General features: G+C 35.7%; 1 pseudogene; it reads right to left on the reverse strand.

The window, feature by feature from the left end:
• Positions 1–24,146: 24,146 nt before the first annotated feature.
• Positions 24,147–25,375, reverse strand: LOC130851987 (nucleolin-like; annotated as a pseudogene).
• Positions 25,376–25,824: the final 449 nt, after the last annotated feature.

The raw sequence follows: 25,824 nt of genomic DNA on the forward strand, positions 1-25,824 counted from the left end.
GATTATGATTCTGATTATTTTGGCAGTGCCATGCCTCTCTTGGGATCTTAGTTCCTGACCAGGGATTAAACCCTGGGGCCACAGCAGTGAAAGCCCAGAGTCCTAGGCTCTAGGCCACCAGGGAACTCCCAGATAATTATTATCTTTATTTCTTAGTTCTATTATTGCTTGATTTTCCATTGTATCAAATTCTACTTTGACTTTAACTAATACCTTCCATTAATTAATGTGGTGTTTTTTGAGCATTGAGGTAAATACGAATATAGTAATTCATTTACTTTCATTCTCTCTTAGTTATGCATGCATTTAAGGTCATGAATTGTTCTGAATTTCAATGTTAACTTGTTTATTACATGAAATTTTGTAATCATTCTTTAGATCTGTGTTCTGCACCCTGGCTGCCAGTTGCTCCATGTAGCTATTCAAATTCAAATTAAATTTAAAGTTTAATCCCTTCATCACATTAGCCATGATAGGTATACACATACCTACCACTTTTTGTTTCATAAGAATGAATTCATGTTATATTAACTGTGTTGTAAATTGATTGTTTTCCCTTGAATAGTACATCAATTATATCTTTCAATGTTACTGAAGTGTAGTGAATGGCTCTGTGTCCAGATCCAGAGTCAGAATGCTGCATTCAAATCCTGACTTCTTTACTTAACTGGCTATTTGATCTAGAGAAAGTTACTTAACATTGCAATATCTGAATGGAGATTCTCTAGTAACTTTGTCAATAGGCTGTGGCAAGTACTAAATGTGATGACACACAGAGAGGACTTTGCATATTTCCAGTTACAGTTAATACAACTGCCTAGATAAGACTAACTTTATCCTTATTACTATTAATCATGTTGGTTTTCCCAGTTTGTACAAGTGCAAAGCATTCTATATAAACATGTCATGTGACCATTTACTTAAAACTTTTTTTCATTGTTAAATACGAGTTGCTTGAGTTCCTGATGTAAATTTTTAAGGATCTCTGTAAGTTGGTACATGATATTAAAATTGTTTCATAGAAAGTCTTTAATTAAATGTTTTGATAATTCCTTATGGTTCAGCCGTGCTTCCTGTGACCCTTGTCTCTGGGCTTGAAAGTTTTCCCCATGGACAGAAAAGCTCACACCTCTGGAGAAACCCATTGGTGTGTCTGCTTGGGTAATAGTTTCTTACCTGCGGCCTCTCCATTAAACGAATCCTGTAGGCATTCTTTCTCAGAGGAATTCCCCATGCTTCATGATCCTTCTATTTTCCCTGGGCATGTATAAACTTCCTCCTTCTCCTTCTCATCTTCTTCCTTCTCTTTCATCTTTGTAGTAATTCAAACACAATTGAGAAAGTAGAACATTCCCTAATCAAAATTGTTAAACTTGTAAGTTCTGACATTTTCTGTAAAAATTTTTCAACCTGTATTCAGCTTTGAGGCTTATAAAAAATTGAGTTTTTATTAGGTTAATACAAGCTGCTTTAAAGGCAGATTTTTTGCCTTTTTGTAGTATCACAGTAATCTTTACATATTCTTTATATATTGTTTTAAATGATAGCATATGCTACTTTCTGCATGTAATTCTACCAGAACAGCTATTTTGATTATATTGACTGAATAGTCAGATCCCAAGAATTATCACCAGTAAATTTAGCTAATTATTTTGCCCTCACATCCTCAAAAATCAAACTGGTTTAGTTTTTATCCATAGTTGTTTTACTGTCAGATACACATAAAAAATGGCTATGTCTGCTCAATCCGATAAACTAACAGCAGTATACATATCATATTCTGCTTTGTGTTTTGGCACAAAAAACAATTGCAAATGCAAATGATTATTGGTAGCATTCTCCATGTGCACCTACCAAATAAGGTGAGTGTAGTTATTTGAAAGATTTGTGAACATGGCAATTTATAAGTATATACTTAAAGGTACTATTATTGCTCATTTGAGCTATAACTGAGTTCCCAAATTGTGCTTTACTCAAGAATGAGTAACACAATACCTGAATAAAATAAGTCTCATGGTGTGATCTTATAAAATGGAGGGCTCTGAAATGCAAACTTCTCAGGTTATACAATTTATTAAAATGGAAGTAATTTAAAACAGTCTGTTTCTTGTTAGTCTTTAAATATGCAAATAAGGAAGGCCATTCAATTCACTCATTTTTATTTATGGCATTTCCAGATGGGAACATAACTACTCATTACAAATTCATTTTCACTTTCCAGCCTCTTGACTTTGCATCTTAGCTTTTGCTTTTTAGCATTTTAGAATAAATTGATGCCTAAATATTACAAATTGAATTTTAAGTATTGTAGCTAATCCTAACCCAAGATGGTGTAAATTTAAAATCTGCAACAATGAAGTATCGTTTCAAGTTATTACCCTTTGGATTTTAGCCTAAGGCTTTTAATGATACCCATATCAAGAAATGTATAATGAATTTAAATAAATGATTCACAGATGAAGAAAGAATTATATGTCATATGCTCTCACATTTCACCTTAAATTGGAAAAGACTATGATTTTGTTAAAATGAAGTCACTCTTTTGTTGTTGTTTAAGGAAGTATCATTTTTTTTTTTAATTATGGAAAAGGTATCCAATTTTCCCAATTAGAGGAATTTTCCAGATGGGATTTTAATTCTTTGGTAGAGATGACGTCTCCAGATAGTTTGTTATAACATAAATGAGCTCCCTGAATGAAATTAACAAAACCCTAAGATTAGACTGGACACTAGGAAATTGGGAATATACTACACTCCTTTACTTGTTCCTTTTAATCAAAGCTTAATATGAAGGAGTCAAATAGTTTTTTACCAGTAATGATTCTTTATGACCTGTGAAAAAAAGCACTATTTCTATTAACTTTTCTCATTCATTTTATCCATAATTATTGAGTATTTTCTAAACATCAAATGCTATTCCTTACCTATACAGCATTTGAAGATTTGTATTGAACACAAACATATATCTCCCTGCTAGCCATTGTTCACATCCCCATCGGAGCCAAAATTCTTGAAAATTGTTTTATTTGCTATCTTTACCTCTTATACACACTTTTCAACCCATTCCTTCATGGAAACTACAAGGAAATGTTTCAAAAAAAGAAGTACTCAAAATTATCAAAAGGTGATAGGTCAATTAAAGATAAAGGTCAAATTGGATGTTGCTCATGCTGGATAATTTTGATGCCGTGAAATCCATCTAGGGGAGCTGATTCGTGATCTCCGATAGAAAAGAATTTTTCCTTGAGATCAATAACAGGTCATTGCTCAGGTTTTAAGTAACAGGGTAACAGTTTATTAAGGAGAGAGAGTACAATAGCTTCTGGCACAGACACCAGAAGGGGGTGGAGAGACCTGAGAAGGGGTCATACATGGGTGACTTATATATCCCCAAAGGAGGAGTTAATTATAATCCCAACCTCTAACCTAAAGAATTACTTCTTTTTATAAGAATTTACAACAGCAGTAAACTAATTACCAAAAAAAAATGATGCCTTAGCCTGAGGATTGATTGTTTCCCAGAAGGGTGGTGATATTTATCAGACCAAGTGTTTGCAAGTAATCATTACCTTAGTTTACAATCAAGATTACAAAGGAGAGTCATAAGACTCAATCCTAAAGAATAAAGGAGTTTAAATCACATTTTCCAGTTCTTCTGCCCTTCCCCCGGGCCAAGTCAGCCCCTGGAACTCTCAATTTCAGCAGACTGGTAAGTGGTTATTTGTCATAGTTCAGTGAATGACAATGTTAAATATTCTCCAATCACTCTCTTTCCCTAATATCCTAAAAATATTTTCCTGCTCCTCTTTACTTAGTGTAGGGCATCTTTGAGATCAAAAGATAGTAATTAACCAATTAGAGCCAATCCCAGTTGTTTGAGCTAGTACATAAAACCTTCTCTGGTAAATACACTGTTATTGATACATTTAGCCTGATCAAAGGTGATTCATTGTTGCTGGTCTGGCAGCCTCAGAATAGATTCCCATATATTTTTTCCATATATTTACCAATATAAATTAGTAAAATTTTGTAATTGTTCCAGCTAAGATTTCTTCTTTGAAGTTAGACTTTGAGATCCTATTTTCCCTCTCAAACTGAGATATAGTTCTTATCATATGTCTGGAGTCAATGGGGAAGTGACCTGAGGACATTTGACTTCCCAATGAAAGGTCATTTAGGCAAGGCAGGGAGAGTCACATCTGGCAGAGATGGACAGGCTGCATCTTCTGGCCAGCATCACTTACCTTGGCTTTAGGGCTCAAAGTCTCTGAGTCATGCACCTACATTATCAACTATATGTAACTTTTATTTCTTATAGTCAAATTTTTTTTCTTTTTTTCTGGCTAATATCTGAAGCTTTACTTAAGAGACCTGGTGAGACTGTGATTTCAAATTACCGTATAACAAACAGAACTTTGAATTTGATTTTAAGGTATGCTAAGCAAAAATGTGCTGGGGTCCTTTAATATAGGAAATGTCATTAAAGATATCAACCTTTCAACTTGCTGTATTTATTCATTGTAGTATAAACAACGACATCTCTCTCTCTCTTATCCTGCTGTAACTATTAATACATCCCATAAATGTATGTATTTTCATTTTGGTTTAGTTTTAAATACTTTCTATATTCTAAAGTGTGTTTTTATCTTTCATTATCCTTTTACTTTTAACTATTCTGTATGCTTAAGATTAGTCTATGTTGTTAGTGAATAGCATGTAGTAGTTGATTTTTTAAAATGCAGTTGATTATCTTAGTCTTTGTTATATATTTACATATATATATGATGCTCATTTACATTTAATGGAATTAATGATGTATTTAATTTATTTTATTTTTTATTGGAGTATAGTTGCTTTATAATGTTGTATTAGTTTCTGCTATACAGCGAAGTGAATCAGCTATATGTATACATATAACCCTTCCCTCTTGGACCTCTTTCCCATGCTCCCCATCCCACTCATCTAGGTCATCAGAGAGCACCGACCTGAGCTCCCTGTGCTATACTGCAGGTTCCCACTAGCTATTTATTTTGTTGTGAGTCCCACTTGTTTTCTACTGTTTTTCCTTTCTAACTTATTTCTATCATTCTGTTTTTCACTCCTTTATGGCTTATGAAAGGCATACTTAACTATCAAAGCCAAAATTATCTTTCCTTTCTCTTGTACAATACCAGAAACTGAGAACATTTCCGCGACCACTTCTTGTTCTCCCAATTAATAATTACTTAGTGTATATTTAAAACTTCTTTTTTAACCTAATGAAGTACTCTTCTTCTATACCGCTAATATTCCTCCATAACTAACTACGTATTTACCACTTTTTTGGACCACCATTCTTTCTTGCATCTTAGACCTTCCACCTGTTCATCAGAAGTTGTACTCCTTCAAAGACATTTTACATATTTTTACTGCTGCAAAATAACACTACATAGTGATTAGTCTAGGAGCATTTTACATACATGGCTCATGTATGGTAACTTCGTAGCCTTGAATTCTCAGAGATTTTATTTTACCACCCATCATCTTGAGACAAAGGCCTGATATCTTATGTGTACGTGGCCTAGTACCTCAAACTCCCTGATTATTGAAGATAGCAGTCAATCAGGGGCAGCTCAAACTCAGTGCTTTTGGTATTTCAGCTCACTGTGCTGTTTTACACTATACTTATAAACCATTCTATGCCCTATAAATATTTTGTAACTTTGATTAGCTTTTTTCACAGCCTATGTAGAATTACTTTATCAAGAAAGCAACAAAATGAATACCTGATTTGATACCTCCTAACCTCTAATTTTATGATGATTTGTCTTTGTAATTTTTCTGTTAAGTGGCATATCATTAGTTTTAAAATGAAAGTCATTTAATATTGGGCTTAACATACCATTTTTTTTTCCTAACAAGACAGTAACATACTTTTTGGCAATAAAAGATAACACTATAAAGTCAGTTTGGAAATAGTGAAGAAGTCTTGAAAATTACGATGGAGGAAATTCAGTTCCAGTGGCTTAGCACTTCCTGATCTTTCATTTACTCATATCAATTCCTGGACATTTGTTGGGCATTCCATACAAAATAAGGCCAATTTTAGTTTTTTTAAATTGATATGCTGTTTTACACAGTGACCTGACTTTATGTGACAGTAGTAATAGATTATTTTCACCGTGACTCTGTTGCTAGTTTTTGTTTGGTTGCTTATTTTTTCTGCATCACTCATTCTTCTTCTCTTGAAGAATATAAATGTATCAGAGATGCTGCATGTCATTAACGAACATGTTATCTTCTTGACATTGACCACTACCCTTGCTTACTATTGTTACTTAAAATTCGAATTTTAGATCATGTATGGTGATCCTTTAATCCTATTTTCCTTTAGACTGCTCCCTAACGAGATATTGAGATTGATACATGGCTTTCAATCTTAAACCTTTAAAAATCTATTACCTAATAAGATAAATTAAAACACTAATATTAGTAATGTCTTACCATCTTAGTGTCAAACAAAATTTAATCCACTTGATAATTTTAAAATATTCAGTATTATGACATACTATCCATGAAGTCTTGGAAATAAAATATTATTTTCTATAAATTTAATTTCCTCTGGAACCATTCTTACACTATATTCATCATTTTAGTGGAAGATATATATTTGCCCACTAGACCTGAATGAAAGTGTAAGGGTAAAAGAATATAGATGAAGCATTGATAGAACGAACATCTGTTGATTGTAGATGGGTATTATAGAGAATGGGATTCCTACCTGAGTCGGTTGAAATCTCTACCACCAGGCAGCTTTAAATCTAGTGAAGGGGGATAGACACGCATAGACATAAAGTAGAAAAGTATTGAGATCAGTCTGTGGCAGAAGAGATTGATTCAAATAAAGGAATCCTCTTGTATAGCCTGAGAGTTTAACAAGTGTGATAAAAACAGATGACAACGTATCAAACACAATCTTGTTTAGTGTAGGCAGGATATGGTTCCTTCTGTTAAGAGTATGTGACATGGTTGTGTCTAAATATTTCTAATTTTTTTTGTAATTGAAGTAATACTTAAAGTGTATATAAATATTCATAGTTCTTTGGGAGCATAAGAAAGGTATCAGAAAAAGTTAAGCTTTTGAGTTAAAGTGGATGGTGGCTTTTCCAAGGAAATATTTTCACATTTGCAAAGTCCTAGGACTGGGAAACACCCGGAGCACTCAGTCAGAGTGACACTTACATCAGATACTTCAAATATACTTTAATCTTCATCTCCAAGATTTTGCAATGGGGAAATAAAATAAACAATATGACAGTGCATAGCATAGAATAAAAACCTGGGAGAAGTACAGTCACATTGTGGGTGAGCAGTATCATTCAACATGCAGATGAAAAAGCAATGGGTATCTTGGTAATTTTACTTGTAGTTGTCATTGAGGGAGAGGGTAAGCAAAACTCACTTTCTCTGCAAAGTGGCATGATAATATGATGGTTCATTAAACCTTAATTAAGAACACCCTATTATCCAGACATATATGTGACAGATGCATGAATAAATAAATGCACTGAAACAAAGTGATAATACTGATGAAAGGGAAATTTCCCTTCCATAAGGGTGATCACCTTAGCTGTCTCTCTAAGTATAACTTGTTATGTAAACAGGATGTTCTGGAGGTATATGTGTAGAGTTTCCCTGTAGTTCCTCTACATGAGTGCTCTTTGACATTAATTGTCATAATTCAGGGCTACCTTCTGAATCATGGAGATGATCTGAATATTATAAAACTTTACTTCTACTTTATAGGTAGAAGAGATGAGTGGTACAGAGGAAGATCTTTTTTTTTCTTTTTCTTTTTTTAATTTTATTTTTTATTAGTTATCTATTTTATACATATTAGCATATATATGTCAACCCCAACCTCCAAATTCATCTCTCCCTCCTGGCTTTACCTGTTTGGTGTCCATATGTTTGTTCTCTACATCTGTGTCTGTATTTCTGCCTTGCAAACTGGTATATCTGTACCGTTTTTCTAGATTCCACATATATGTGTTAATATACAATATTTGTTTTTCTCTTTCTGACTTACTTCACTCTGTATGACAATCACTAGGTCCATTCCCATCTCTACAAATGACCCAATTTCATTCCTTTTTATGGCTGAGTAGTATTCCATTGTATATATGTACCCCATCTTCTTTATCCATTCTTCTCTTGATGGACACCTAGGTTGCTTCCATTACCTGGCTATTGTAAATAGTACTGCAATGAACATTGGGGTGCATGTGTCTTTCTGAGTCATGGTTTTCTCTGGGTATATGCCCAGCGGTGGGATTGCTGGGTCATATGGTAATTCTATTTTTAGTTTTTTAAGGAACCTCCATACTGTTCTCCATAGTGGCTGTATCAATTTATCTTCCCACCAACATTGCAAGAGGGTTTCCTTTTCTTCATACTTTCTCCAGCATTTACTGTTTATAGATTTTCTGATGATGCCCATTCCAACCGGTATGAATTGATACCTCATTGTAGTTTTGATTTGCATTTCTCTAATAGTGATGTTGAACATCTTTTTATGTGTTTGTTGGCCATCTATATGTCTTCTTTGCAGAAATGCCTATTTAGGTCTTCTGCCCATTTTTTGATCTAATTGTTTGTTTTTTTGATATTGAGCGGGATGAACTGTTTATATATTTTGGAGATTAATCCTTCGTCTGTTGATTTGTTTGCAAATATTTTCTCACATTCTGAGGGTTGTCTTCTCATCTTATTTATTGTTTGTTGTACAAAAGCTTTTAAGTTTCATTAGGTCTCATTTGTTTATTTTTATCTTTATTTCTATTACTCTAGGAGGTGGGTCAAAAAAGATCTTGCTGTGATTTATGTCAAAGAGTATTCTTCCTGTTTTCCTCTAAGAGTTTTATAGTGTCTGGCCTTACATTTAGGTCTTTAATCCATTTTCAGTTTATTTTTGTGTATGGTGTTAGGGTGTATTCTAATTTCAATCTTTTACATGTAGCTCTTCAGTTTTCTCAGGAAGATCTTTTCTGTAACATGGGCAGGGAATTAATCAACTTGTTATTAAATCCTAAGGTAGTTCATAAGGCAGAGAAACATGAACTTATTGAAATAAATTTAATTGAAAGCTAGACATAGTAAAAAATTTGGTGATGACTCTTCTGAAAAGGCAATCAGTATCTAATTAATAACTTTCAGGTACCATCCAATATTTTGATTATCTGAGGTCTGCAGAGTTAAGAAATTATAATAAGGAGATCAAAAAGTGAAATGTATACTATAAAATTATAGTTACTAGCACAACACCACATATACCTAAGCTCTAAATAAATATTTCTAGATAGGAACTTGATTGCATTACGATTACCTAATATAATTATTTATTAAAGGAATAAGTGGAAATGTGAAAAATGTAGGTTCATAACTGATTTTAATCTTTTTTTTTTGGTGGTTGTTGTTCAGGTTCAACTGAAAGCTTTTGAATAATATAGTTAGTAATCAGAAGCTGAATGCAAGCTTGATTATTCAAACAATTTAGGGCTTTGTCAATTCTCTTCAAGAACACTCTGATGTGATATGAAATGCAATTCAACTTCCAAAGTTAAATATAAATAGAATATGTTTACAGGAGTAAAAATATGACAGTATCTCAATTAGGGTGCTATTTACATGAACGTGTTTGCTTTGTGAAAATTAGTCTATATGCTTATGATTTCCGCACTTTTTGGTGTATGTATGCTATGCTTCAGAAAGATTTTGTTAAAAATATTATGGTGCTATATTTTGTCTATGATTCTAATATATGTTCCAGTTATTGTTGAATAAAATTGACTTCATGGCCATAATATGAGGGATGAGAAAAAGAGTACTGAACCAGAAAATAAGCAGATAGAAATCTAGATGTGAAGGATGGTGCATATGTTGAAACAGTTTTGATTAGACAACTTTGGAAGTTTGTCAGTGTTTAAAGTTCACCAGGACTGTTTCTTCACTGGTTAGCCATTCTTTTTTATACACCTATAGCTGTCTACCTGCTACTAATATGTGTAGTATGCAGTAAACAACTTAATGAGCACTGTATGTATAAACGAGGGAAACCATTCACCTCTTGTGGTTCTTATTAATTTAAAAGGAAGGTAACACAGTGACATGCTGACTTGCAACTCACGTAGCCTGAATTTTGACCTGGGTCAAATGCTAAATAGGTGTATAATCTCACATACAAAAATTCATATTCCTGGACTAAAATTGAATCATATACAAAAAGGAGGATGATTTATAAAATCTCTACTATATTTGAATATTCTGTTATTATATTTTAAAACATAAACTGATGGTTTTAGTTACTGACTCAAAGAATATTGAATTTTTCTATCATTTTTTGGCTAATACATACACATATACACACACAAACAATATACATAATTTTTAAAGAATAGATAAATGAATAAATGAGGCTAATATGTTATTTGAAAGTTGAAGAATCTCCTACCAATGACTCTTATGCATATAAAGTGTCTTGCATCATGGAGTAACCTTAATCTATAAGTTGAGTCTACTTTATTTTAGGCTCAATTATAAACCACCCCCCTTTCTTTCTTTTTATCTGCCTTAGAATAAGAGATCGTTCTTAGAAGAAAGTTGAAATACTGACTATGATGAAGTTTAGACTTATCTGTTGATTTTCCTTTTTCATTCTTTTTTTGTTCAAAAGAAAAATGGATACTTATTTAGATTTGAAACTAGTTATAGAGGAGCAGCAAAAACACAAACAGAGAATGTTTTCCATCAGTTCATTAAGACATTTGAAAATTCTCAGGATTCTTCCATTTGAGATTAAAGCTTGGCATTTTTTTTTTACTATTTTTGAAATTCCTTATGTTTTAAAGACAGTGGTATCTCATAGTATCAGATTCACATGTCCTTATACTTACCCAGGTAAACCGATACACGTTAGTCATGGCATATGACAAAGACAATAAGAGATAGGTCTTATGAACCACTATGGAAATTAGGATACCAGAAACAATATGTTCATTTCATCAAATAATTTTGTGAATGTATACTTAATGAAAAATATTTTTTTCCTGGCTAGAACAAAGATTCAAATTTTAAAATGCAGATGTGTTAAAATCATGTTATCTTCCCTCTGGGGTGGTTTGTTCGAGTGATGCCATGGGGCCAAAATTATTATTACATTCTCTATTTTAACAAAAACAAGACAAAACAAAAATCTCTGCTTCAGAATTAAGAATGACTCAGTGACTCCTAGGTTGAATTTTGGAAATACACACATTTTATTACAAGTGGAAAGAACATGAAGATCTCAGAATTATCTGCCACCAACTCTCAAATATTACTTAAAATTAATAACATTTTCACTTGCAATGAGAATGACTATTCTTTTTCTCAATCACCTTATTTGCCATGTATTAATTGTTTGCCGCTTTTATGGAATGACAATTGTAATTCTGATTACGTGAGGAGGGTGGATGAGGAACGAAAAATATTTGGGAAAAAACAGAGGTTGACAGTCAAAGATGAGAAAGTCTAGTGCAAGAAAAAAGACATCAGGAATATCAGTATCTTATATATCATCTTCTCTATTTTCTTCTTCTTCTAACTTTCTCCATCATTAACATGCTTTTTAGTGCCTGAATATTACTCAAACATGATTTGCTGAATTATTTGGTGGTTATTGCATTCCAGATTCTGTGCTGGATGGTAAGGTAATAAAAAATTACATTTGATATTTGTGTAAACATACTTCCTAACCACCAAAAATTGTACAGGAAAAGAAGAGCAAGAAAAAAATGAAGAAAGAATAAAGATGTATCTAAATTAGGCTAGTAGCCTAGATTCTTACCAGACAGTCCGGGCCTTTTTTCCTATGCACAATTTAGAGACGGGAGAATTATTGTGAATATCTGTACTTTAATAGATACTGATTCAGTCAACCCAGTTTAATACGTTTTGAGTGTGCTGTCTTGAGACAGAAAGATGTAGAAAACACATTGTCTGCTCACACTCTAATGGAATACAAATATACAAAAGAGTATAGAGTAAAAGATAATAAGTACTATGACAGGGAGAATCAAAGAGTGCTATGAGAAATGTTGAATAAACTTCTTCCCCATCCTATGACAATTCTGGTGAGGCTTCCTAGAGGACATAGTATGAGAAAAATGAAGCTGCCATGAGAAAATCAGAGGAATTGGATTCTGGAGAAAGAGCACCATGTGAGAAAAGATACAAATACGAATTACAAATTTGTATTACATTTTCAAAGTACTACACATAGTCTGGGTTAAAAATACAAAAGGAGTGTGTGAATTGCAAGTAGTGAATGTGAAGGCTGGATCGGGACAGAGGAGCTGAAATGTTTATACACCGAGGTACATCATGCATTTATCCTGAAGAGGGTGACGAACTAGTGAAACATTTTAAGCTGGAGGTGACAAGATTTGATTTCTATTTTTTTAAAAAAAGTGCTCTTGTGACAAGTGAGTGCTGTTGGGCATGGTTTGGGGAGGGTTTTAGAAAGAACACAAATCTCAAAGGAAGCGATCAGTTTCTTCTAAGACGATGCCTTTAACTGTTCCCTCTCTGATCATGGGATGGGTCTCTGGCTTTCTCTAACATCTCTCTCTCTTCAAAGTAGAAGTACTTCAGGTAGACATTAAGAATCTATTTTCAGAATCCCCTTAATCATTCTTATCTTTCTTCTGAGATTGACCCCTTTGATTGACCTGATTGATGTTCTCCTTTCCTCCCTTGGATTTAAGGGATCAGACCATCAGCAGTGTTGAGAGGAGGAACAGCAAGTCATGCTGAGTATTCAGGTAATGGATACTATTTGGCTTTCCCTCTGAGAAGGATGTTTGGGTTCAAGATAAATATAAGCTAGACACTAGTAAAAAATATTATCCAAAGGAGGAGCGCTGTCAGAAACCAAGTGGCTGGTATTCACAGAAACATGGCTACTATTCTTTATACATTTGTTTAGACAATTGGACATAAAAGGAAGCGAGTAGGAATTGCATACAGGGCCATAACATCCAGTTCATTTTCAGGGGTTAGACGGGCTGAATTTTTTCCTTAGTACACTAATTATGTAGCCTGAGCTCAGATGTCATCAGTGATGGCATGTGGTGGAGTGATACTCCTAACAAAGGACAAACTGAAGACCCTAAAGACCAGCTTCAACAGTTGGGATACATTAAGGCACTCATCAGAAGACATGGTAGACCAGATTTCAGTGTGTTGGATAGAAGCTGGTGTCCATGCAGGTCAAGCAACAAGAATAAAACAGAAACATAAACCCCAGTATGTGCCACCACTCGGGCTCATGTTACAAGCTTCCTCAGTGATCTGCTATACCCCTGGGCCATCTCCCATTATCCACTCTCACCTGCCCTCATCCTACTAGTCTCTGGAGCCCCCTGAATTTCAACTGAACAGAGACCTTGTTTTCCATGCACACTGGACTGTTTGAACATTTGTAGAAAGATGATAAACTGCAGTTTGAAGGGATTATCAAAGTGAACTTTTATTAGGCAGTTGGTTCTTCAGGCCAGGTGGTCAGGAGAGAGACATCAGCAGAGATTAGACATGAAATGCTTCTGTGAGTTGAGGTAGTTGAAAACGTGGAAGTAAATGAGTTCTTAAAGGTCTATAGATAGGGAGATAAATAATTTTCCTATTTATTCTCTCCCTATGACTATGCTAGACTTCAATCTGTGGATAATTCAAAAGCATAAGTCAATGTTCATTAGAAAAGTTATCAATAAAGCTGGTAAAAATTTATGAAGTCAGAATTCAAAAAAAAGTTACCACAACTTTATTTCAATCTTCAGATCAAAGGTAGGGAAAGGCAATGGCTACTAACACCTCTACTCATTCCAAAATATACATTTTTCTTAGACTAGTTTGTCAGTTTAGAGCCTGTAAAATCCAGGAAGAAAGGCCAAACACCAAAACTCTTGAGGCTGACTAGTCCCATTACACTTTAATTTAGGCAACATTCCAAGCATAATAAGAATGACATTAGCAAAGTTGTTTTCTTGATTTTCCAGAATAAATTTGCAACTCCTAATGGACTGGATTATTCAGATTAGCCTGGATTAGACTACGAACTTTACAAGCCTTTTCTGAAGTGGGCCCAACCTGGAAGCCTAATAATTCATAGTGCAAAATGTTTTGAATTTACACTTGAAAATGGCTATTGTGCTTAATGAAGCATGCATTGCAATATAATTTTATAGCATTGCACCTACAAGGAAGGATCAGAACTGATTGTAGCTCTATCGAAAATACAATTGTCCTCAATAAGACACAGTCCAGTGCCTCCTTGGTGTGGGGAGAGGTCCACGAGAATGAGGCCGGGTGGACAAGGCAACACAACCATGCTCATTCTGCTGAAGGCTGAGGAATCAAACCAAATGACACATTTGCATATTTCCTGAATAGTTCCCACGTATTGCATTTTTAGGGGCCAATTTTTATTTCCGTTTTCTATTTTTTTTTTTTATTTAATCAGGATGGGGGTGAAGCACAAAGTCTATTAGCCAGAAATTTTCAATCCTGCTGATTATACAAAGCACGTAGGATTCTATCTTCATCTTTGGGAGGATTTTCTCTGCCAAGGAGAAATTTGATAAAGACATCAACGTGTAGGCCTTTTGTAGGTGTGTACATAAAACCACTTATTATTGTTCAGATTTTTTAAATGCTAGAACATTCATTTATTTGTTGATGTGAACATTATTGACTATCTAAAATGTTACCTGGTAATGTTAGTAACTATGGGGTAATCATCAGGAAAAATTTCAAAGAAAATTTTGTTTGCGTGTCTTTAGGCACCAAGCATTTATTCAGTATTAACTGTGTGGTATTAACATGGCAAAGTAATTATTGGGGGAGGGGGCAGTTAATGCTGTTTTATTATTATCTAAGCAACAGAATATTTTAAAATAAGAGATTTTGGACACAATATATAAGGAGTTAGAGTTTAATTAGATTATACATTTTATCATTTTGCCCCAATTAACCTATGGATGGGAACTTTGGAGATAAGCCAATTTAGTTACAGGGTTTTTTTTGTTTAGACATAATCAACATAAAACAACGTGCAAGTTTAAGGTGTACAACACATTGGTTTGATATATCTCTACTGCAATATGATGGCTATTGTAATGTTAGCTAACACCTCTGTTGTGTCACATAAGTATCCTTTCCTTTTGTCGTGGCAATGATGAAGATCTAGGCTCTTAGGAAGTTTAATGTTTACAACACAATTTTGTTGTCTGTAATCACTGTACTGAATATTAGATCCCCAGAACTTATTTATCTACTAGCTGCAAGTACACACCCTTAAATGGTATCTCTCCTATTCCCCACCCATCCCTCTCTCTCTGTGTGTGTATATATACACACATATATATGTATATTTGTGCATCTGTGTATATGTTTATATGTATATCTATAGATAATACCTTGATCATTAGAATTGTAGTGTGTGTATTAAACTTTTTGACTCTGTTATAACTTTCTTAATTCAAGAAACAAATGCTTACTTTGAAGAAGGCACCAAGCAGAGTAATGGAGGGGATAAAGTGAAAAATTATAGCCATGAGTTATTTTTCCAGGAACCCGCAGATTACACTATTTTTGTAACTTTCCAATTCTATCTTATCTCATGGGTGGCCTCGCATAGACAGTAAGTGAAGCAAAATAAACAATAAACCATCTGTATACTGATGAGTATTTTGCCCAGTTCTCCAGCCTATAAGATTAAAAAAAAATCTATGGATCAACGAGGATTTGAGATCTGACTAGATTCTCTGAGTCTCATTGCTGAGCTATTTTGTTACTCTAAGATTTGTAACCAAATAGGATTTTGTGTCAGATAATTAAAAATAGTCTTTGTATAATGTCACTAAAACTTTGTCTATATGTAACAAATCCTTATATTAATTACAAGTATTGTTTCATATGTTTTTGCTTTGTCCAGGATGGTCTTCTGTTTCTGTTGATGTGTGAATGAAGGTTCTATTGGGAGTGAATGGAAGCATAGGCTTAATAAGTCTCCATTGCCATACAAAGCTTTTATAAGGGAACTCTCCATCTCATTTTGTGAAAGAGGGTCATTTTGTTTTATTTGTGTTGGATTCAACATTGGTTGGATCATTGAGTGTTATCACCCATTTTTAGCCTCTGCTTTATCAGCGAACTTGAGATGCTATGTACAAGGACACACATGTTGAACAAAAGAAACAGCTTCTTTCTTATTGGGCAGGGGTTTGTCCATGTCAAAGCAGCCAAGTCTTCCAAGAAGAACTTCTGCCTCCTGTGTAGATTTGTAATATAATTCTAACTTTTTGTACTCTAGAAAAATTAGGAGACAAAGCACCAAACACTCAAATGTCAGCTGCCTGAACTGATATGCTGAGTTCTCACAGTTCCAAGAGAATCTCAAGGACTCTGTAACCTTCTGATGTCAGATATCACTTTGTACACCTGTCTGTCTTCCTACTCTGCTTAACCTACACAACCCATTTATGTTTCTTCTATTTCTTCTGCCCCTTCTCATGTCCATCTAAATGAGCTATGTTTCTTTGGGAATTTATGAGAAAAAAATTACATTGTAAAATGGCTGGATCAAAGGAGATCTACAGAATTTGAATTAAAACGTCAATCAAGAGCCAAGTTAAAAACTGTAATGGAGGGTTTTGCTGTACTTTTATTAAAAAGGTTACCACAAAATTCGAGACTTTGATAGATTGTTATTGCTCTTAAGTACAGATCAGTGCCAACTAGTTGAGCTAATTGTTAGTTCAGTTGATTGCTGAAAGGCAACAGGATAAGAAAGAGTGGAGCATTGGCTAAGAAATCAGCATCTATCTCAGTAACTACTTATATATCAGTATGTAAGTCTGAATTTTCTTTCAAGAATGGTTCAAATGCCATCTCTTCTGAGACACCCTCCCAGACTGTTGGCTCAGTGGCTCCCTTCTTCTTTCTCTAAAGCTTCATGTAGCCCTGGAGTGGTTCAACAGAGATCCCCATGTGTTGCTGTTGCCAGAAGGGATGCTTAATGTCATGCAGAGAATACAAGGTTGCCAAAGCTGCTTTCCAAGACAGAATCTCTTGTTGCATTCAACTCGAATCCTGAATATGTTCTATTTGCCAACTCGTGAACAAATGAGTGTCCCTTTCAATACCAGAATAAAGTCAGTAGACACAGCTGTACAAAGAAGGAGCAAAAATGCTAAACTTAAAATAAATCTGGAAAAGTATCAGCCCAGAGACCCTTCTTTCAGTGAAATCTGGATTAGGGTTTTTACACATTCTTGGAGAAAGAGAATGAGAAGATCTTTTCTGAGTCCTTCTGAATATAATTGTATTGTTATAATTAAGTTAAATGCATGGTAATAGGCTGCTGGGTGGTCATTCTATATTGTGGAATCAACTGTTCTCAAATTAAATGTATGTGTTTGCATTATAAATCTCAAGTTAAATATCCTCATATTAATTACAAAGTGACATCTGGTTTATTTGTACCTTTTACATGACTTCTAAGATGAGTATGGTGCCCTGTTAAGGAAGACTTCTTAATTCTAAGTCTCCTGTTTCTTCCTGAATGTGCTAAGCAATGCATCAGCATATTGCTTTATTATGGCACTCACCATTGTGTTATGACTGCATATAACTTTGCTATTATATTATGTATTCCTAGAAGTATAAGCTATATTATGTGCCTTTAAATTTGTGTGTAAGAAAATACCGTACTTAGGCTAAAGATAGAAGCTACTGCCTTGACCTCAGGCAGACTTTACAAGTTAGGTCAGTGAGTCATTTCACCAAGATTTTGGACCTCAGATGGATTAAACATACTTGTCTTTTTTCTTCCTGTGGCTAAAAATGTGAAAGTTAAAGCCCAGAGGGTCATTTGCCATGACTTCCACGTTTTTGTTTGTTTCTTTGTTTTTGTGTAAAGTCTGTCTGTACTGAGCAAACCAGTTAAAAGGAAATATAGGGAGAAGCCAACTAGTAACAGGTACACGCAATCCTAACGGGTCCTTTCTTAGGATCTTATCATTCCTAGCTTTGGGTTCATGAGACTCCTAAAATCCATTTTAAATTAGTTTGAGGTGTGTTTCTGTGACCTGTAGCCATAAAATTCCTAAATAATATGAGGAGTGGGTCGGGAGAAGCAGAGAAGACTTTCCAGTTAGAACTCACCAGGTTGTAAATATATCCTCACCACATGAGTTAATATAAAAATGTGTCTAACTAGAAAATTAATGAGAGTCTCATGGAAATTCAAGAACAGAAACCCTAATTCAGACAGGCTTTGTGACAACTAGAAAGGCAACTAAAATGTCTCTCGGGGGATACTTTCTCTTGGCACCTGTGTTCCTTTCTGCCCCTTTAATCCATTTTCCTTTCTCTATCAGTTTGCTTTTGCTTACCATTTATGGCCTCTGCTCTTCTAAATTGTTGGGTTCCCTGTGGTTACTAAAGTCACTTTATTGTGCCTGATATCTGGAATAATATGAACCACAATAATAAGAATAGCTAACAAATACAGCATTTACCATTTTCCTGGCATCCCTTGTAGTTGAGACAAAGAAATATTACCAAGGCATCAGTAATCATGCAAATCCATCAGAAACCAGGTATGTGAAAGAGCAGGCACTGTGGACAATACGTTTTAGTGAGGACAGTAGGAGCCATATCCCCTATATCCTGTTTCCAGCATTGTCTGCTTTCAGTTGCTGTTCCCAGGACAGCATCAGCCAATGATAGAACTGGTGGGACAGGCTGTGGTGTTTGCGCCTCACAATAGCAGAGGGGGACAAGTTTTATGGACAAATTCTGCTACATGAATAAAATTTCCTCTAACCTGGAGCTTTCAAGCTTGGTCCACAAAGCTCCCAGAGTGCTTATCAGGTACATGGTCTTTGTAATAATTCTTTTAGATTATCCAGATGTGATTTCTTTCTGCTTGCAACATACCATGCTGATTATTACTAGTGCCTTTAGGTCAGGGGTTGGCAAACTTTATTATAAATGGCCAGATAGTGACTATTTTAGGCTTTGCAGGCCACATGCAAACATATTCTTCTGTTACTGTTGTTGTTGGTGTCTGTTTTGCTGTGTGTGTTTTGTTTTTTACAACCCTAAGTTATACACAGAAAATAGGTAGTAGTTTACGAATCTGTGCTCTAAGCAATTAGTGCTACTGCTCCTTCCCTCAGTCTCTTAGTTATTCAGTTCCAGCTTACAGAGAAATATATTTGGTGTTATCAATTTTCCTGAAGAAAGCTGTTCCTGAAGGTAGCTTCATAACAGTTTCTCATAGGTAAGCAGGGGAAGAACTCTGAAGACAAGAGTTACTGCCAGCATAAGTGCACCACCCGGTGAAAAATCTTGGGCTTTACCAACCAGACTAACTCTAGTGACCCAAACTGAGCTTGTCCCAGAGACCATGTGACCTAAGTGGTCCCTATGGTCCCCAAGCACATGGCTCTGCTTTTAGGATAGAAGTGGAGTAACCACCGATGTAAAATTTGAACATACTTATTCTATGTTTTGAACTAACCAAATAATCATTAAATTATACGTTTATCATTTACTTCCATTTTATTTAAGTGGATATAAAAATAAGCCTAATTGGCATTAGGGAAGTTATAGAGCCCCTGGATAGAATCTATGCAAGCCTGGAGAAGCTATCATTAGCCCCTAAATACAAAACATAGATGCATATGCCAAAAATCAACCACCAAACAAGCAAAAAATAAATAAACAAAACTTCAAGAAGTTTTCAGATTGTTGAAGCCCAACTCTAGCTTCCTTTCACTTATCTTGCTCTCACCTCAACAACTAGCCCATAGGGTATCAATCTTCTGCTACCACCAACCAGGCTGATTTGGACTTGGATCATAGGGAACATAGCTCAGCTGTTGTCCTTCCGCAGGGTCGTGCACAGAGTGGGAATGTGGGCACAATTAGTCATAGCCATTGAAAGGAGGATTTTATGGAGAAGGTTATTAGCGGGAAATGACATGATGATCAGTATCAAATCAACCCTTGTCCTAAAACACCACTTCAAATCCATGTTGTTTTCATGCTGTTTTATTAACTCCATTTTCGAGCATCAACTTTAGTACTATTTGAGTACAGCAGAAAACAAGTAGTCATGGCCCCTGACCTGACTTCAGAATTGGTAGGATTTCAGAATACAGAGCCCATCTCGCTTACAGAGATTCAATTAAGCCCAGCCAGACCAGGGTGGCAAAGTGCAACTTGAAATAGTAAATACTGTAATTAGTTAGTTCACTGACATTAAATTATATGTGATTTTGTGTTGCAAATTACAGTCCCTCTTTTGTTTCTTAAATGAATATAGAAGTATATTTTACAGTTAGGCAAGAGCCAAAAAAGAAACATAGTTGATTATCCTTTATAAGAATCTGTAAGATGTCTCTCTGGTCTTTAATACCGAAAAATACTTCATTCAGCCTTTTTTTTTTTTTCCCAGCAGTTGAACTCTCTAATGTGAAGAAGTTAGTGATATCCCTTGTCAGCATTAAAGCTAAATTAGAGAATGATTTGCTTTCAGGTGTTTAAAAATTGGACCCAGTAGAGGTCTTTAATTACCAGGTCCATCATTCACATTTGATTATTATATTTTTTTCCCTGAATGAAACTGGATTTAACTAGGTCTTAGTCGTTTATTGGGAATGTTAGCATTTTACACATTTATGGTTTAAATTTCCAATAATTTTACAACACTATGAGTATGAAAACCTTCAATGATGCCTAGTTTTCAGAAGAATCTTCAGGGCTTGAAGAATAGTATGAAAGTCATAAAAAGTATGAGTGGTAAATGATTCTTTCTGTTTGGATATCAACACCTTTAATCTGATACTGTCGGATTTGACTGTTCTTGGAATTATTTCAAAAAAAAAAAAAAAGAAAGAAAGAAAAGAAAGAAATTTAGCCCAGAAGGTTAACTCTAGGCATACTAATTTTTTTTTTTTTACTGAAAAGGAGGAATATGAATCAGCTATGTTAATATTTGAGGCAGTTGTAATGAAGTAGTTAAAAAACCTGTCTTCCCAGATTCAGATCCTAGCTTTGCCACGTAACAAGTCTGCAACTTAAGCCAAAGTACTAAAAACCTCACAATGGGTATATATATGTCAGTTAATTTGAGGAGAAAATGTGTGCCTCAACAAGCGCTCATGTGATTGCTAAGTATCTACTAAGACCCATGGTTTGAATTATCAGTAACGACTTTGGATTTTGGTTCTGCCTCTTACTACTTGAGTGACTGTCTTAGTCAGCTTGGGTGGCTGTAACAAAGCACCCTAAAATGGGTGACTTAAAATACAGAAATTTATCTTCTGGAGTTCTGGAGGCTGGAAGCCCAAGGTCAAGGTGTTGATAGGTTTGGTTTCTCTTGCAGATAGCTGCCTTCTTGCTGTGTCCTCAGATGGGGTTTTCTCTGGGTATGTATATCCCTGGCTTCTCTCTCTTTCTCGCTCCCCTTTCTTAAAAGGACCCTAGTCATATAGGGTTAGTCCCCACCGTTATGATTTATTTCAACCTTAATTATCAACTTAAGGGCCCTATCTCTAAATACAGCCATACTGGGAATTACAGATCCAACATACAGATTGTGTGTGTGTCGGGGTGAGTGGGGGTAGGGGTGGAAGGGAGATCACAGTCACAGTGTGTCATAGTGATCTGGGCCAAGTTTCTTTAACTTCTTTAAGCCACAGATACGTCATCTTGATATGGGAAATAAAGTTGTTGTGAGGATAAATAGAAATAATTCACGAATTCCCAGCAAGGTGGCACAGAGGTGGGGGCAGATGGCCCTGCTCACAAACAGCCCTTCACTCTGCTGAAATTTCCAGTTCAGATGCCACTGCATAACAAACCCGACCAGCAGGAATTTGGGAACTGACCTTAAGCATTGCCATATTCCTGTGGACCTACCTCATCCAACCACATACTGAAGAGCTCTTAGAGTATAAGAGAGGAAATGGAGTGGAATAAACTTTTAAAATACTGATACAGTAACTACAAGAATTCCTCTGGGTTCCCCAATCTTTAGAGTGGTAAATGTGAAAGGAAACATTATATGGGAATATATTTCAAGTAGCATTTGTGTTTTATCATTAAACAAAAAATAAAAATACTTTCATATCCTTCAGATAATGCATATTATGACCACTTGTTAAAAATGGCAGTTTTAAGATACATTAGAACTATTTCAATATGGAAGATACATTGGGTTAAATGTGCATGTTGAAAATGTTAATAAATACACAGAAAGCTCAATATAAAGAAATAAAATAATGTTTTGCATTAAAGGGACTGTAACTACTAAGGATCTAGTTTATGCTATCTATTAACTACTATCCTTATTCTTTGTTCATGCTACTATATACCCAGATGAAGGAAAACTATATCTATATTCTTTTTTTTCATTTATTGTGTACTTTACTTCTATTCTTATTACATTATAATATATGATGAAATAATTATACAACAGACCATAATGCAGAATCAGTGTGAACCCTGAGCTTGTTTTCCTGCAACTAGATGGTCCCATCTGGGAGTGATGGGAGACAGTGACACCTGACGTATGTTGTTTATGTGCAGTCTACTCTGTAATCTCGTTTTGGTTGCTGCCACCAAAAAACCCTGCTTCACAAAGACAGGATGTTGGAAATGGAAGCAGCCTTTTCAGTGCTTTTGTGGCAATCTCAGGATATTCTGCCTTCACTTTAATCCAGAACATATGGAGGTTTGAAGCTGTCTCAAACAGACTTTTAAGGCCACCATCATTTGCAGTCTCAAGCAGTTGATCCTCTTCTAGCATGGACAAAGTCGATTTACCTGGTTTGTTCACAAATAGTCTGTAGATCCATTCTTTCCCAATTGGCAGGCAGGGGTTCTTTTGTGGTTGGGAAGTAGTGCTCAAACTCTTTTGAAAGCTCAGATAGCTGATCATGCACCAGCTGGGAGAAATAAGGCCCTGGCTCAGTCTCTTTCAAAATCTCTGCTAATGTTTCAAACATGTCAAAAACCCCAATGTTCATTCGTCACCCCCATAATTCCAGTTTGGCTTTGAAAGCAGCCACTTTATCTGCTGACTTGAACACAGCTGTCATTCTCCCTTGAAGCGACAGATTGAGTTCATTGAGCAGGTTGAATATGTCACACAAGCAAGTTTTGCGACCCATTCTGTGTCACTGAAATGTGCAGAGGTGACTGTTTTTTCTAAAAGAAAACTCAGGAGTGGCTCTCATAACTCAAAACTCTGGCCAGTGATCTACCTTTAGAAAGCCATCTCACTTCTGTGTATCAAATAAGACATGTGTTCTCTGCGTCCATCTCCTCATAGAGCTGCGTGAACAGATGTGAGTTAAAGTCACGTACTTTAATGTGATTGATAATTTTAATCACATCCTGCAAAACGTTGTTAAGTTCAGGTGACATTTTCCAGCTAGTCAGCCTTTCTCTATTGATGACACAGTGCATAGACTCACATTCAGAAGCGACCTTTTTGACCCGAGTAGTGAAACCAGAAAGCCATCCAGTCATGGCAGCCGTTCCATCTGTGCGTATACCAACACAAAATGACCAATTCCTGATAGGTAATTTTCAAAGACTTGAATAGTTCTGCAGCTATAGTGTTGGTTGGCAACAAAAGTGCACATAACATATCCTCATGCACATCCTCCTGAAAAATATATTGCACAAAAACAAGCATTGTTGCTTTGTCATCAATTTCAGTAGACTGGTCAACCTGGATTGTGTACCACTCTGCTATTTCATCAATTCGTCTAGTTATGGTGCTAGCCAAAAGAGGAACACATGCCCCCTTTTGAACTGCAGCCTTTCCTAAAAGCTCATGACAAATGTCCTCAGGAGCAGGTGGGATCCACTCTTCACCAGTAGTAAGGGCTTCTTAGCTTTATCAATGTGGTTAGCCACTAAGTATATCTGCTCTGAAAGCATCCATTGCTCTCAGTGCAGATATATTTGATGAAGGGTGCCCTCAATAATTGATTCTGTTTTTCACATTCATGTTTTTTTCTTTTGAAAAACTCCAAAGGCTTGCTTTTTTATGCAGCATGCTTGGTCTCCATATGACGAAGCAGTTTTGAAGGTTTCATGGCTTTGTTGGATAGCCAGTTGCCACATATTATAAAAAGCAGGCTTGGAGAATGTGAATCAAGTTTCTTACTGTCTTTTCCCTTTGATTTTTCTAGTTTAATGTCATTGCCAACGACTTTTAAACCAGTGACTTCCAAGGCTTTTGCAAAGTCTTCAGCAGATTTAAAATCCATGTAGCCAAACTTCCTAGACACACCAGTTCTGACATCAACAAGAGCAAGATCATTTTTAGCAAAAAAGTCACTTTCAATTCAGGAGCAGATTTACTGAAGTTCAGGTTTCCAACAAAGAGATTGAAACATGTAATTAGTTCTGTGGCTTCCACTTTCTGTTTCTTGGCGTCAGGAGCTGATTTTTGTTCGGCCATTTCTTTCTTTCATTTTTCAGGTGCTTCCTTGACAGGTTCTTTTTCCTCTTCCTCCTCATCATCTTCATCCTCATCATCATCCTCTTCATCTTCATCTTCAGCAGTGCCCTTGGTCTTCACAAGAACAGCTTTTGCTGGAACTTTCTTTCCTTTGGCTGGTGCAGTCTCTATAGCTTCTTCTTCAGAGTCATCCTAGTCATCATCTTCATCTTTGTCATCCTCATCATCTTCATCCTTGTCTTCCTCATCATCTTCATCCTCGTCATCTTCATCATCTTCATCCTCATCATCATCATCATCTTCATCTTTGTCATCCTCATCATCTTCATCATCCTCATCATCTTCATCCTCGTCATCCTCATCATCTGAGGCAGAAGCAGCAGCAGCTTCTTTTATCACTGCTGGCTCGAATTCATCCTCATCCTCCTCTTCATTCCCCTCATCCTCGTCGTCACTGTCATCTTCATCTTCCTCATCATTGTCTTTCTTCTTGTCATTCTTGCCATTCTTTGCTCCCTTGGCTGGAGCAGGTATAACTGTCTTCTTGACTGGTATAGCCGCTGCCTTTTTGTTAGGGGTGACAACTGCTTTCTTTGCCGGTGTGGCAACTGCAAACTTTTTTGTTGGGGAAACCATCATCCTCTTTGCTGGAGTTGTGGCAGCCTTTTTGTCTATTTTTCTGAGAGGTAACCTCTTCTCCACTGCTATTCTCTTCATCTTCTGACATTTCCTCATTTTCACTATCTTCTTCTACCTCCTTTGGAGGAGGAGCCATTTTCAAAGGTCACCAGCCTTTGCGAGCTTTACCATGATGGTGGCCTATGACATGGAGTGTGTGGCTAGCAAGTAGCACAGATGAGCCCAGAGGAACCCAAGCAACATGGATGGTGGCCACTGATCCCAGAACATATATGGTCGGCTGCCATCTGAAGCTCCAGACTACATCTATATTCTTAACAAAATAGCTAGTCTTATTTAAATCCTCCCTTGAACTCCAGTTTTATTCACAGCATAATACCAATTGTTTTAAAATGTAACTGTTACATGCTTTGAGTACCTATGATATTTTCAGGCCTTCTTGCAGTTTTCTTGTATCTGAGGAGTAAATAGCAGCCACAATTGATTCACGTCCTCTGGCTCAAGCAAATTCCAAGTCCCTTAACTTTGTTGTTGTTGTTTGCTTAATAACAGTAGAATTCAGGCTTTTTATTTTTCTTAAATGCCCCCAAAGTATTTTTAAAAGCTGTATATATTTGCAA

The sequence above is a fragment of the Hippopotamus amphibius genome, chromosome 4 (assembly GCF_030028045.1).
Source record: "Hippopotamus amphibius kiboko isolate mHipAmp2 chromosome 4, mHipAmp2.hap2, whole genome shotgun sequence".
Lineage (NCBI taxonomy): Eukaryota > Metazoa > Chordata > Mammalia > Artiodactyla > Hippopotamidae > Hippopotamus > Hippopotamus amphibius.